This window comes from Sciurus vulgaris, assembly GCF_902686455.1.
Source record: "Sciurus vulgaris genome assembly, chromosome: 9".
Classification (NCBI taxonomy): domain Eukaryota; kingdom Metazoa; phylum Chordata; class Mammalia; order Rodentia; family Sciuridae; genus Sciurus; species Sciurus vulgaris.
Window position 1 is genome coordinate 25,178,389 of NC_136469.1, and position 15,741 is coordinate 25,194,129.

The window sequence follows — 15,741 nt, forward strand, 5'->3', positions numbered from 1 at the left end:
CTTAGTCTTATGGTTTGCTGGATTTTTCACTGGCAGTTCTTTGCCTAATTCTCTTTTTCTTTCTGTTTGTCTCAAGATTCCTCAGAGTTAGAAAATTCAGTTAGAGAACTTTATGTACCATGGCTTAAGCAAAAAAGGAAAATGTTTCCTACACCAAAAGGATGCCAGCCTTGGAAGCCCCTTTATCTAGAGACTCAGGCCTTTCTGAAAGGTTTGAGGACTCTAGGACACCCCTATCTTTTGCCACATAGAATTAATCTCTCTACCCCTTCCTCCTAGACCTACCTTTAGTACGTTAGTATCTGTTTGCATGGTGCTTAGTTTATATAAGCTAATCTTCCCTGAAAGATTGTGAACTCCTTGAAAGCATAGACTCTTTTTATTTCATTATGAATCTGCTAGAATTGTATAGGGACTGCTCTATAGTATGTGCTCAAAGTATTCTTTGAGTTAACTGAATGAATGACAGGCTAGATAGAAGTTCCTCCAGTCAATTCTTCCTCAGGTAACTCTCATTGCTTCCTCTCTTTCCCACCTAGTACTCCGGGGGGAAGGAGGGAGTGGTGCACTGGTAGTTCAAATGCTCTTACTAACATAACAACAACCAGATCTTTGCTCTAGAGAAAGGTTTTTCGGGTTATGTCAGCTCCTTGAAAAATGCGAACTATAATCCTCTAGTGGAAGCCAACACGTACAACTACTCCCCCACATTTGTTCTCAAAATCTTTTTGATATTTCAACTATCAGTCCTGTGTGAAGATTATTCTGAATTCTTCTTGTTTTATTGACTAGATCCCCTCACAACATCTGAAGAAATAAGATAACCTAGGTAAATGTCAGTGTTCTTTCATGTCTGATGATGTCCTTATTTTCCCCAATGTTATCTGGCAGGATTGGCTATGCCAGGTTTATTCTCATTTTCCTGAAAATCTAGAGACTTTTTTTCCCCTAATATCTGGTGTTCATGATAAAAAAGAAACCCAGTGCCAATTTCATTTTCTTTTCTTTGTGTGTGATCTCAAAATAAAATCTCTTTGAGGGGTGATGACTGCAAATCTCATTGCCCTACAACAATCTATGTTCCTTCTTTCCTTCCCTCCCTCCCTCCCTCCCTCCCTCCCTCTCTCCTTCCTTCCTTCCTTCCTTCCTTCCTTCTTTCCTTCCTTCCTTCCTTCTTTTCTACTGGAGATTGAACCCAGAGGCACTTAACCACTGAGCTGCATCCCCAGCCTTTTACATTTTATTTAGAGACAGGATCTCCCTGAGTTGCAAAGTGCCTCACTAAGTTTCTGAAGTTGGCTTTGAACTCATGATCCTTCTGCCTCAGCCTCTTGAGTCACTGGGATTACAGGTGTGTGCCACTGCACTCAGCCAAAGTTTATTTCTTGATTATAATATGCAACCATCCCAAGTCATCCTTGGGTTTTACTCCATGTCATTGTCACAACAGAATCAGGTTGAGAGAATTACTCCTAGATCTGTTCTTTTTAAAAAACTCTAATTGTTTCTTTTTTTCTTGTCATTTTCATTCTCTTTGCCTTTTTGGTTCTAAAATCAGGAAGTTTTGGAAATATTATTTTCTAGCCTTTTACTGATGTTTCTGAAGGTGGAAGGAAGAGTCAAGTTTGTAGTCTTTGGAGCTTTTTTTTTTTAATTGCTCCTTTTAAATAGCCTCTTTAAATGGGTATGATATTTTCTTGAATATCTCTGAATATATAAATTTGTTTTTATTAAAGTTGTCTTTTTTTTTTTTCCTCTTTAAATTATCTTTTCCTCCAGGAAAATTTTTCTTCAGTTAAGGTTGACATTTCTCCTTCATGTAGTTTATTGTCTTGACTGCTATGTTCATTAGCATCAGGTTCAGCTGCTGGTAATAGAAGAGAACATGCACAATTGGAAAGACTTTCCATGGTTTCAGTCCCCAGGTCCTATTTTTAAACTTCACTATATGTGGATTCCATTCTCATGATCAACTCAATGATAACCCAGGCATTGCACCTGTGTTTTTATAGAAAAAGCATGCACAGGGGAATAATGGTGTGCTCTTTCCAAGAAGATGAACACACCAGTACTTCCTTATCCATTGGTGAGAATTTCATCACATCATCACCTTAAGCTTCAAGGGCAACTGGAAAATACGATCTTTATTTTGACTAGCGATATAACTTGCTAAAACTCAGTGTTCTGTAACTCCAGAAAATAAGATAGATTGGATAATGGGGGACAATCAAGCACCAATGCTACATTTATCTTGAGAAGGACTGGATCTCTGGTGCAACTTGTCTCTATTGTTTTCTAAATTGGACTGGTTTTCTCCACATTTCTTCTCTGGGTGAGAAGCTTGATAGGTTTGATGCAGCGGACACATCAAGTCTTCTCGGAGTTCTTTTAGGGTCATAGCATAGTCAACCAGCTATCAGGGTGTGCCCTTTATGCTAGAATAAGTGTTCAACTTTGGGTCCCAATCAGTACTACTGGAGCCCAGGTGTTTCCCTGACTATCCATTTAGCGTCTTCATTCAGGAGCTGTCCGGCTTAAAGTACTCCTTTCCACTCTGTGTCAAGGGATGCTGTGGTCAAATGGGGTGTAGAACATTTAAATTGCAGCATGTTCAAACCTATTTCCCCCTTATTTTTAGTCCCCCATTACTTCTTTGTTTCTGCATTGCCCTAAGATGCTGAAAAATGGCTATACTTTGAAAAATTGTCCAATATAGCTTCAGTGCTGCTTATATTTCTGCTCTGTCTTCATAATGCTTTTTAAATCCTTCATCTCTTACCCTACTTTCATCACAACTATTAGTATGTTTGTTTATGATATTTAACATATTTTATTTCACAGGGACCTTGAGGAGGAAGGGAGATAAATATATATGCTCCACTTCTCAGTTTCTGAATCTTTCTTACAAATGGAATTCTAAAATAAGAGAAAGGAAAAATTTAAGGGGCAGAAAGGAGAAGAGAAAATACAGAACGAAAATAGAAAATGTGGGGGAAAATGATAGAGAGGTGTTGATTAGCTTCTAAACTAGTCAACAAGTCAAATACTCATAAACTGCTTGTCTTAAGTTTATTATAGATTAGTTAACTAAATTAAGTAATTTAATCCTCTACAAATTTAGATCAGATCAATTTATTTGCATGTGAGTTGGCTTTATGCATTTTTTTCTCTTCCAGATTAGTGTCCTATTCTCCTGTAGCCAAGAAACAGAATGTGAACAGAAGCTAGGGCAGTTTCAGGACTCCACCTTGGAATTTAAATTTTGAGTTGCAAAGCAAAGAGCCTAAAACTGTTTAGCATTTATTTCATATCAGCAGTGGTCTTCCATTAAGACAATTCCTACAAAATAAAAAAAGAAAAAAAAAAAAAGAAAAGAAAATCACTGTTTTGGTTTCTGCTCAGTTCCAGCTGTTTAAACCCTTGTCCATTTCCAGTAGCCAGACTGGGCTACAGTAAAGATTTGTTCCTTGGGATTATGTTCTCAGTGATACAGATGTTGGTAACAGAGGCTGCATTGTGAGCAAAGGACCATAAGGGAAATGTGAAGTCCAGGCGTGGTTGTCATTCACACTGAGCTAGAGTGATGAAGCCCTGGTTCTTGTTCTCGATGAAAAAATACAGCAAAACATGATACCTTTGGTCAAATAGCAAATAACTGAGACTATTGATGTTAAGGATAAAACTCTCATAGACCATGGAGTTACCACCAAAGATCATCATAAAACAGTGACAAGTTCAAGTATTTAGGGTTGGATTCATTAGATAATTCAAAGTAGAGAATAAAAGCTCAAAAGAATAAGTTCTGTTCTCAGAACACAGAATACAACCAGGACCTTTGTATAACCACCCTGAAAAAAGTCCAGTGACTTAATCACAGGAAGAATTGATTGTTTAGCCCAGGCAGACCTTCTATATGTGTCAGAGCTTCCAGAAAAGAGTGCTACTTTAACAATGGAAATGTGGGTATCTGGGCATATTCAGAAGACCTGGAGTAACCTAATGCCCCTAATCCTACTAAGCCTCTTTCACAGGGGTGGTATTTTTGCTCAGAAAATTCCCCTCTGTCTGATATAGTTGTTCTTTCCTTATATGAAGAGCTGATCTTCTTGAGGTTATTTTCTTGAAAGAAAATCATGTTCTTTCCTACATAACATTCAGATCTGTAACTAGAAAGGGATCCCATCATGTCCTGGGGAACAACATAAAAAAAGTTAAACTTTGAGAAGGTTCGTGTACACACACACACACACACACACACACACACACACACACGGAATTTATTAGCTTATATGAACACAACTCTAGGGACATTGTTATCCTTCAGAATGGATGTGGGTTCTTCAACAAAAGGGATGGAACACAATATTAGAAATAATAATTTTGCCATACGGTCACATTTTCCAGATGCTATAGATTCCATGTGGTACTTTGAGTGACTGAGTGCACTCTACTTAACCTTTACTGGTTGGTGAAGATTGACCAACTGTAAAGGAAGTTGTGTTTTAAACATGGTCTAATTTAGAGTAAGAAATTTAAAGACCTTCAGGAATGGTAGGGTGTTTTTATTGTCTATGAATCATTTTTTGACTATGCTCCCTAAAAGAGTCTGAAAATTTTTCCTTCATCAAGGATTTAAGATCTAAAGAGGAAAAGGCAGAGCTTTTTTTTTTTTTTTTTTTTTTTTTTTTTTTTTTTTTTTTTTATAAGTTCCTTACTAATTTCTTTCCCCCAGATTAAAAATGCTGGTGGGAAGTGTTACACCTGACATGGACACCATGACTCCAATGGAAGTGCAATAGGTCAGATAAGAGGCCAAGTTATTAAATCTCAAAAGCAGATTAGGTATTTTTACTATAATATACAGTCATGCCATTGTGTTAATTAGAATGACATGATCTACACAGATCTCAGACTGTGATTAATTGGTTCAAGTTCAAGTGTTATTTTCTTAAAACTAGCAAATCAAACAGCCTTAGAAAATAGGATTACACCAAAAGAGAACCATAAGTGTGAAGATGCTGAAACACAGTGGATAAAGAAGTTGACACCAACTGGTGTATAACGGAAATTAGAAACAAATGTTTGGGTTTAAAAACACACAATTTTACACTTGGAAAACAACAACTACTAGATTTCAAACCAAGGAAATACAGATCAGATGCCAAACAAGGTAGCTCTGGTTTTCAAGTCAGGTCCTAAAGAATTTCCAGAGTTGCTTAGGGGTCCAGAGTTTTAAGCAAATCATTTCCCAGACCCTCAGCCTTCAAGGATGCTCCATTCTAACATTGGTGTGCTGTGCCTGTGGCCTGCTGCTTCTCCTTCTCCTGCCCCCTTTCATTTTATAAAGTCCTACCCAACGAAGGGACAATTTGAAAATGTCCAGAGTTAAAACTATTTGCTGATTCTACTTGATCGCATCTTAAAAGCTATATTTGTAACACTGCAAGTGCATACTGTGAATCTTTCACCTATTCTCTCTCACAGATAACTGTACTTATTAACTCAGGTAGTTGAACTAGGGAAAGTAGTATTTTTAAAACTGTTGAATTCTTAGGTACTAGACACTAATTCTAAGCTAGTGCTAATTTCTAGGGATCAAGAATAACATTAGATTTCAGGTAAGTTTCTTTTTTAAAATTCAAAAACAGACTTAATAGACCATGAGCCTATCATATGATAAATTATCCTGGGTATACAGATACATGCAGAAAAATAGCGGCATTTTTTAGTTGTCACCTGATCTGTGGGGTAACAGTTACTATAGAGGAGGGATTCAAGGGAAAGCTCTTGAGAATCTCCTTTCATGCAGCAATTTCCCTGAATCAGATCATTGAAAGGATTCGCAAGATTCTAGTAAGGTTTACCCAGAAAGATTTCCTGTGGGCAATGGATTTACAGAAGCAGAGATAGAAAAGCACAAGGCAACTTCAGGTTGGTCTTTTGTCTTCCCGTAGTTGTGCAGGATGGCAGAATGGAGTTCATCTCCCGAACAAGTTTCCCGAGGGATCTTTTCCACTCCACTGACTTTACAGACAAACTAGGCTATGTAACCAGGTAAACAGGTACAGATGAGAAACCTATATATTTTTAATAAACAATGTAGACAAGCTAGAACAGAGTACATTCAGGGGAGTTTCAGACATTAAACAGCTGCTATGGTTTGAATATAGTTTGTGCCCTCCAAAATTCACATTAAAATTTGATTGTCATGTAGCAGTGTTGGGAGTTGGGACCTTTAAGAGCTGATGCAGTGTTAAGAGGGATTGTTGCTTCTCTTGATGGATGGAATCACTTCCTGAATGAGTGGGCTGTTATAAAGGAAGGCTGCCCCTGCATTTCCTCTCTTCTGCTTGTCCCCACTTACCCTTCTGCCTTTCCGCCATGTTAGGATGCAGCGCAAGCAAGCCCCTCACCAGATGCAGCTGCCTACTCTTAGAACTCCAGCCTCCAGAACCATGAACTAAATAAAAATTTTTCCTTTATAAACTACCCACTCTCAAGTATTGTTATGGAAAGGGAAAACAGAACAAGACAACAGCACATTCTACATACATTTAATTCCTTAATTCCTTCTTGGCTGGGCGTTCCTGGAGATAAACAGCTACCACAGGTCAGCTGTAAGCTCACCCTGCTTTTTTTTTTTTTTTTTTTTAACCAAAGTAACAAATCAAAAGAATACAGCATTTCTGGGGGAATTTCAGATTTCAAAAATACGAGGGTACTAATTCCTTGTACATTCTCAATCTGTGGGTTAGCTTCCTGAAGAAGAGAAGGTTAATTTGATGGTAACTCTTAATTATGCTGGTATTTCTGATAACACCTTTCTGCTACAGCATTTACTGTCCCTCCCTTACATTTTAATGAATTAAAAAAAGAAGAAGAAGCAATTTGTTTTTGCCTAGCAGGGATAGTAGTGTACTTTTATTTTCTAATTTGTTGATCTGTCAACTCTTGTTCTTTTCTGACCTAAATTATCTTATCCATCTCATAAAATATCATGCTGGATTACCATACTAATAGATATTCTAATAAACCTGAAAAACAAAAAATGAGCAGTCACCTGCCTCGCATTGGTACCATAAATACACGTCAAAAGGAATAATATGTATCTTATTAAAATACAAGTTTTTGATTTCGGTGAAATTTTCTTAAAGGGTTGTGTTTGGATGGTTGAATACTCCAGTATAGGGCAATTTGTTGAAAGTTTCCCATCCAATCAAAATACTAATTTGCCTGTTTTTAGATTTTGGAGACTGATATGAATTATGGCCTCTCATTGTTTCCAGGGCTATATCCTATCATGAGATAATTTTGGCCATTATTATTTTCTAGCCCCAGAATCTGCATTGACATTTGCTCTTCTCATATCTGATTTTCTGAACTCACATTGTTTTTTGTAAGTTCCTGATATCATTCATTCCAATAAAATTTTCTAAAGTTAGACAGTTGATTCATATTACTTAAAATAAAAAACTGCTAGCTTATGTGATGATTATGAAACCATAAGATAATACAAATTAAATAACAAAATTTAATTAAAATACTAATTAGTAGGTATTAATTATAGATATACATTGATAATGAACATTTTAGAATAGATATGCTTTCTAAAGTAAGCATTGCTGCTCTAAAATCAATTAATAAATGCATTAAAGAGCATGCATAACAATTACATTTATTTTTCTATCGTCACGTAGAGCTTTCATAAAATCAGTTTTTAAAATGGAGGTCAAAATATTTTATTTAGCTGGGCATGATGGTGCAAGCCTGAAATCCCATCTACTCATGAGGCTGAGGCAGGAGGATTGCAAGTTGAAAGTTAGCCTCAGCAACTTTGAGATCCTGTCCCAAAATAAAATATAAAAAGGACTCAGTGGTTTGATGCCCCTGGGTTGAATCCCTGGTACCCAAAAAAATTATATATGTATATTATATATCATTTATATATATAATTACATATATTATATATCACTTATATATAATTATTTTAATCATATATAAATTATATATAATTATATATAGTCATATATTATATATATATGTGTGTGTGTGTGTTTATACAATATCAAATGATGGTATGTTTCTGACCTAGCCCAAAACCTTGTGAAATATTTTTGAGGTTCAAACATTTTATATTCGTATAGCAAATTGGATGAAGAAGTTTAGTCAATATGTATTGATCTTACATAAACAGTGCACTGCACTAGTTAGTCTAAGGTACAACAAAAAAAGTCATTTTCTTATTGATGCTTGCAAATAATAATTTCCATACTAAATTTAGAGTGGAAAGACTATAGATTTTACCAAAATGTATAGCAATCTTGTAATTGTCATAAGTGTTTTGCAGTTAAAAGAATTTGTGAAAATAGCTTTTAAGATACAATCAAATAGAATCAGCAAATAGTTTTGAACTCTGGACATTTTCAAATTGTCCCTTCGTTGGGTAGGACTTTATAAAATGAAAGGGGGCAAGAGAAGGAGAAGGAGAAGCAGCAGGCCACGGGCACAGCACTCAGGCACACCAATGTTAGGATGGAGCGTCCTTGAAGGATGAGGGTCTGGGAAATGATTTCCTTAAAACTCTGGAAATTCTTTAGGACCTGACTTGAAAACCAGATCTACCTTGTTTGGCATCTTATCTGTATTTCCTTAGTTTGAAATGTAGTTACAGTTGTTGTTGTTTTCAAAGTGTAAAATTGTATGTTTTTAAACCCAAAGTGTACAAAGAACCAACTTTTGTTTCTAATTTCTGTTATACACCAGTTGGCATCAACTTCTTTATCTGCTTTGTTTCAGCATCTTCACACTTACGGTTCTGTTTTGGTGTAATCCTATTTTCTCAGGCTGCTCGATTTGCTAGTTTTAAAGATCACATTTGAACTTGAGCATCCAAATATACTTTAATTTTACTCATTGTTTTGTGCTTCCCCATAATGGAGAAAACTACAAATACCCACAAAATAATACATATTAATAGTTGTCCAAATTTCTTTAAACCTTAATTATCTGTGTTAGTCATCTTTCCATTGCTGTGACAAACACCTGAGATAAAACAACTTATAAGAAGGAAAGACTTATTTTGGTCCATGCCTGCAAGGCCCTGTTGCAGTATAGTACATCTTGGTAGGAGTGTAATGGAGGAGGTTTATTCACCTTATGGTGGCCCAGAAACAAAGATGGAAAGGGAGAGGTCCCAATATCTCCTCTAAGGGCATGCCCTAATGACCCAACTTCCTTCCACTAAGCCCTACCTTCTGCCACCCCCTCACAATAGAGTAACAGACTAGGGTCCAAGTCTTCAACGTGTGGGCCTTCAGGGGACATTCAACAGCCAAACTGTAGCAATGGGATATTACATGTTTACATATTTTTTCTATCCAGCTAACTTATATGCATACAAATGTCATTTAAGATTTTGAAACACGTTAATATTTTTCCTATGTACTTCAGAAATGAAGCTTCTCATTTTCCAATGACAAAAATGTAACTGTATATATAAGAAGCATTTTAACTTCATGAACAAAATATAAAATATAATCACATTTCTTATAGGCTGTTATAAAAGATGACAAACATCACATTTGGTAAACATCTACTATAACTTCCAGTATAACCTCACAGGAAAACAACTTATTAGGCATAAAGTTATCCATACAAGTTGAAATAGATGTAACAGAAATATAAAAGTGAAACAGCAGTGCTAAGTATTGGATTTGAAAGTCTAAATCCATCTATCCGCCCATCCATCATCCATCCACCTATCATCTCAACAAATCAGGTAGTCTGCTAGGGTGGGAATATCAAGGTAAGTTATTTCCTCAGTGAACTCCAAACGTGAAGACAGATAGGCTACAGAGAAAACAGTTTCTTTGCTTTTAAGCTTTGTGACATCTGCATAAGCAAGAGAGACAACTGGACTAAGGCCCTTGTTTTTTTATTGACCTAAATTCTAGACCATCCTGTAGAACCTGTCTCCTATCTTCTCTTCAATCTTCCTTCTCTGCTCTTGACTGATTTCCTCTTTAAGGTCTCCATATACCACACAGATCTAACTTGGTACTGTGGTGCTGATCTCACACCTTTCAGGAATTCACATGGTATCAGTTACCTGCTTTCCATCAGTTTGCATAACTGGTGAGTTCAGTAAAACCTGCCATAGCATACACACCATTGTGGCGGATTCTCTTCCCTGGACCCCTCCAGTCCTAGGCCACAGTACTATGTGACAAGTTCTGTAAAGAAGACATCAAAATCAATGCCCCAAGGAGGTATCATCCAACTACCCAGGACTGCATAGAAGTATGGAGGTCTTTGTAAATTATACAGAGGGAATAATGTTTGTAATGTGATTTTGAGCCTTGAAAAATGAGTAGAGATTTGTCAAGGATACTGAGGGGAAATAGAATGGAAGGAAACCAAGGGTTATTTGATACAGGACAAGAGCTATAAAAGTCCTAAAACAATTGCACTATAAAATTTTAAGCTGCAGCCAAGATATTGAAAACCTGAAAGCAAAATAATAAGAACATTAATTTAATTTAGGATTATAATTGGAGTAGATGTTCATTTTGAAGTATTACAGATGCTCCTCAACAAGATTGAAATAAATTCATTATTTTCAAATAAAGTTAAAAATCCATGAATCCTTTATGGGTGGAATTGGTTACTTACAAGTATATTCTACAAAGAAACTTGGTGTATCTGACTCCCAAGATTTTCTCCTAAATTTCACTGCCTTTAACTTACTTTTTTCCCTCTGATCTCATGCTCATTAAGTATCCACAACACTATAATTTCCTTCTCCATGTAGAGATTCCTAAGTGGATGGAAAGCGTGATCAGATTAACTGACGTGAATATGTAGGTTCTCCTGAAAACTATATTCTCACCATAAATTGATTTTGGTTTATGTATCAGCGTGTGTGAGTTTGGTTGTTTGGCCTTAAAACCTTTACTAAGATCAATCATCCTTGAGTATGCTGCAGAGTTTCTAGAGCTACAGATCTGGGGAGCAGATATCTGAGTAAAGAGGCCCATTTGGAAAGGACCATCTCATGAAGAGTTCTCTTAGTGATATCTCTAACTTGGCCTTCATAATTAATGCAATAATTATAGATTCATGTGATTTATTAAAACTTTCTAGAAACCATGAGGAACTATAAGAGAAAGTAGAATATTAATGAAATTTTATTAGTGACTCTTTTAGTCTGTGTTGCTATGACAAAATGCCATAGGATGGGTATTTATAAATAATAGTTGATATAAACTAAATCACAGTTAACTTATAAATCACAGTTCTGGAGGCTGGGAATGCCAAGTTTGGTTTGTCAGCAAATCTGGCATCTTGTGAGGGCCTGATCTTTGCTTCCAAGATGGCACCTGTTTGCTGTTTCCTCTGGAGGATATGGATGCTGTGTGTAAGTGAAAGAGATGAGTCTAGTCCTTCAAGGTCCATGCACCTATCCATAAGGGTTCTGCCTTTATACCTTAATCACCTCCTAATGGTTCCACTTCTAAATAGTATCACATTAGTGATTAAGTTTCAACATAAGAATTTGGGGGAATACATTTTAAACCACAGCAATAGTCTAACCAGGAAAGCAGATTGGACACTTCAAACCAAGGTATTTTTTTAAAAAAAACTTTAGTGGTTTTATGGTTTTATGAACAATTTTAGTATTAATATCTTCATTTTTTTTCTCTAGGATAATCAGGTAATTGGGGATTTATTGTCTGTCAATAAATGTATTGGCCACTGACAATGCATTCCACAGAACTGTAAGGAGTGCAACTACCCAAGGGCCCCAGGCCTTTAGTTAATTTATGACTCCTATGCTTCCTATGGTGATTTCCAGCCGCAGCAAGAGTACTAAGGGCAATCAGTTCCTGAGAGACACTGGCATTCTCTGAAGGCCAGTTTTTGCTGAAGAATTCTCATAAGGCTTTCCCAAATCTACCATTATTCTAGGATACTTCCAGTGAACTTCTTTCCCTCCCTCTTCCATTTGAAGTCAAAGTTGCATCACAGTTCCATGACTCTCTAAGCTTTCTCCAGCTCCCTTCCTGTTTTCTTTCAAACAAACACTTATTCAAATAAAATCCTTCCATGCTTATCCATTTTTACATCAGAATCTTGAAAGACCCTGACCAACACGTGTAAAACCTTTCCTAAACTAACTTCTATGAGTTATGTTATGATACACAAGCTCAGAATTCCAACTGGTAGAGTCTAGCTCTCCCAGGAGCAGAACATTGAATGGTATATCATCTTATCTACTTTAAAATGATCCAGAATGGGTGGAAAAGACTCTTAATAACCAGGGAGAAATAATTTCCTGGCCAGTGGAGGTCAATTTGCTTCAGTGCTTTCTCAATGATTTATGAGCAGCATGATTGTACTGACAGGGATGGCGGTTACACTTGGAGAGGCACATTCACGAATATTTGCCCTCAGTAAGGATAGCTTGGCCTTTTCCACTGCTCAGAGCCTGTTTTGTGTGTAGCAGTGAACAAGTCCAAGTTTCCAGTCCTGTAAAAACCAACCTATTAGCTAGTAGTGAGTTGGTCATAATATCTCCTTTCTATCAGAGAGGAGGCAGTATTTTGTCCTAACTGAATAGACATGTATTCTATTTATGGATATGCCTTTCCTATTGACCATGCTTCTGATAGCAGTATCATACTTGGACTTAAAATAGCCTTGTGTGTGGCCACAATACAAGTGTTAAGCATCGTTTTGTTTGTTTTGTCTTTTTGACATTTAAGAATTCATTGTTTTTGCCTGTAACCTATTATTCATATATATATAATCTTATGGAAAGAAACAAATGAAGACTCAGAGTTCCAACTGGGACACATTACCTTCTAAGTTTGGAGTGTTGTCTTCCAGGATACATATGTACTCTGAACTAGGAATCAATATACAGTGCTGTCTCATAGCTCTAGGATTCTAGAGTCCAAGAACCCAAAGGTAGAAGTGACACTGTTTGACATCACACATAATATCTACTTTTCAGAAATTTACTACTCAGCAACACAACTCTAGAATGTGTTGGGTAAAAGTTCTTAGTACCAAAAGGAGAAATGATTCTACTAGGCAACCCAACTTGCTTCCATTGAATTGAATGCTAAGATCATGGTGTTTTTGGCTTCTCCTAGAGGTTGTGGGATTAGATAGGATGATCAATCTTGACTATCAAGATAAAGGAAGACTAGGACAAAAGCCAGGGTAGTTCCTGAAGTGCCTTTGAGACTTTTGTGTCTAATGGCTAAAGCCATTAGAAGACACAACAATCTCATACATTTTGGAACTCCAAGAACTTGTATGCATTTGGAATGAATTTTTAAGTTATTCTATCAGATAAAGAACCTTGACTACCTGAGGTAATAAACAGAAAAAAATAAAAGAAAACATGTAGTGGAGAGGGAAAATTATGCATACATACATGTGTTCATGCATAACGTATTGCAGAAACAAACTTGAATCTCCCCAGAATTTTGATATGCAATCATTCCAGAACTTGAGAGAGAAAGAATATTACTGAGTGGTCTTGTACTTGGATATGAATGCAGTTAACAGATGAGATATTTTGGATGATCCTTTGGGAGAATGGAAAGGTCATGGTTTGGTTGTGTAAACAAAAATTGCACCATGTGAGTATGGGAATAATGGTGTGTGCTGATGTCAGGCAGCCAGAGGGGTAGATTATGATGAGAATTTGCCATTCTTTTTTGTTATCCAGCTTCTAAACCTTCTACCTACGTTTGAGAAATCTTGTACCTTGCAAAGAGCCCACTTTCATTTATAGAAGCTCAATATTTCAGGAAGTTATTTTCCTAGACTCTTGCAATTGACATATTGCCAGTTTTGGCTAACTAGGCATCTCTGCTCTAGACCCTAAAGAAGTAAGTTATGTAATGGCTCATAATGCCCAGGAAGGACTGGAAAGAGAATGGAGCAGTGGTGACCTTATACCCAGTTTTCAGAAGAGTACCATGTAGGACACAGTGAAGGAGTCTGAGAGTCCATGATGAGGGATGGGTGCATTCAAGACCACCACCAATCTGCCAGTTGATCTTACAGTTTGAAAGGATTAGCCTTGCTCTGTTTTGTGAAGCTACCTGCAGATGTGCAGCAGCTCTGTTGTATTGCATCCGTGCTCCCAGCAAATAAGCCACGGAGCTGAGATTTTTTCATGCATTCTGACTCCAAAGTCCTTGCACCCAATCATTATGCTCTACTAACTTTGACTAGTTGTGTCTCAAAGATGGGAACAGTCCCAGTGAAGGGAAGCTGTCACTTAGCAACTCTTCCAAGTCACATCCTTAATATAGTCTCCATATTATCTGACTGGCTACTACTAACTGATAATAGCAATCAATTCGATTAGCAGGTTGTGATCTTTATAGAATTTTTAAACATCTGTCCAAAGCCTTCTACACTTCTCCATCATTACTTTTTGCATTTGCCCATTATTGGTGTTATCTTTCACTAACTTGCTTCCTCTTTCCAGAAAGAACCACTTGGTCTCTGAAGGCTCTTCAGCCTGACTTTCACCGCTGGAATCATTGTTGCTTCTCTTTCCTGCCTTCTGGATCTCCTGGTGTGCATCTTTCATTGCTAAATTTGGCTTTTTGCCAATCCCAACAACTGACATGACAGTATTTTTTAGTTCATCAGAAAACTGCTTTTGAGATGGTGGAAAGTTTTATGGGAAAAGGAACCTGTAGAGGTGTAGAAGCATTTCTGACTAGGCAGTTTTAACTGAATAAGAGCTTACCACAAATAAGATTGACTTTATTCCCTTAATTTTGCACAAAATTCATAGATTGAAGGCATAACTTTTTGTAAGCAGACTCTTGCTCAGTTAATGATTCCTACTGGTTTCCTAACAGAAAAAAAATAATGTCTCACTTGAAATACATAATAAGTCTCAAAAGTTCTCCAAATCATATCTCCTTTTTAAAATATTCAGATTGAGAGTTGAAATGGAGACAGCAGTCTCCATTCTGTTAAAGATTAAAGAAACTACCATTGTTAGCACTCTCAATAGATAGAGTTCATTGTGCAAGTCGTTAAACAGAGATTCCAGAAGAGCACCTCTGTGTCATGTTTCACTGCTCCAACAACACAATGAAAGAAGAATAAAATATTTTCAAGAAGCCTGACATTCAATATATTTATTTCAGTATTTCCATTGTCCCCTTCATTACTTTCTGTTCCAGAGAGAAAAAGTTGAAAATTGCGATAGAAAACTGAGGATGTTTTCCAATGGCTTATCCTTCTAAAATATTGATGAAATTTATAATGAAAATATTTTTCAATTTTTCCCTATTAGTGTCACCCAAACTAGCTGAGCAGATGATTATTTAATAAAGTAAAAAGCAGAGCATACAGTGAGTTCATAGAAGCTACAGGTGCTGAAAGAGGATATACTGACAAAGAGAGGAAGAGGCTTTTAAATGAAACAGAGCTGTAAAAGTGAAACAAAATTTTAAAAAGTTAATTTGCTATTAAAAGCAAAACAAAGCATCTGTAAATACAGCCTATTATATAAAATGGTTTGAAAGTGTTGTCTTTGAGGACATTTGGTTATGAAGACCTAGTTGTATATTTTAGTCAGCTTTATTGCTGCCATGACTAAAGGACCCAACCAGAACAATTTTAGGAGAGGAGAAGTTTATTTGGGGGTTCACAGTTTCAGAGGTCTCAATCTATAGACAGCAGGCTCCATTCCTTGGG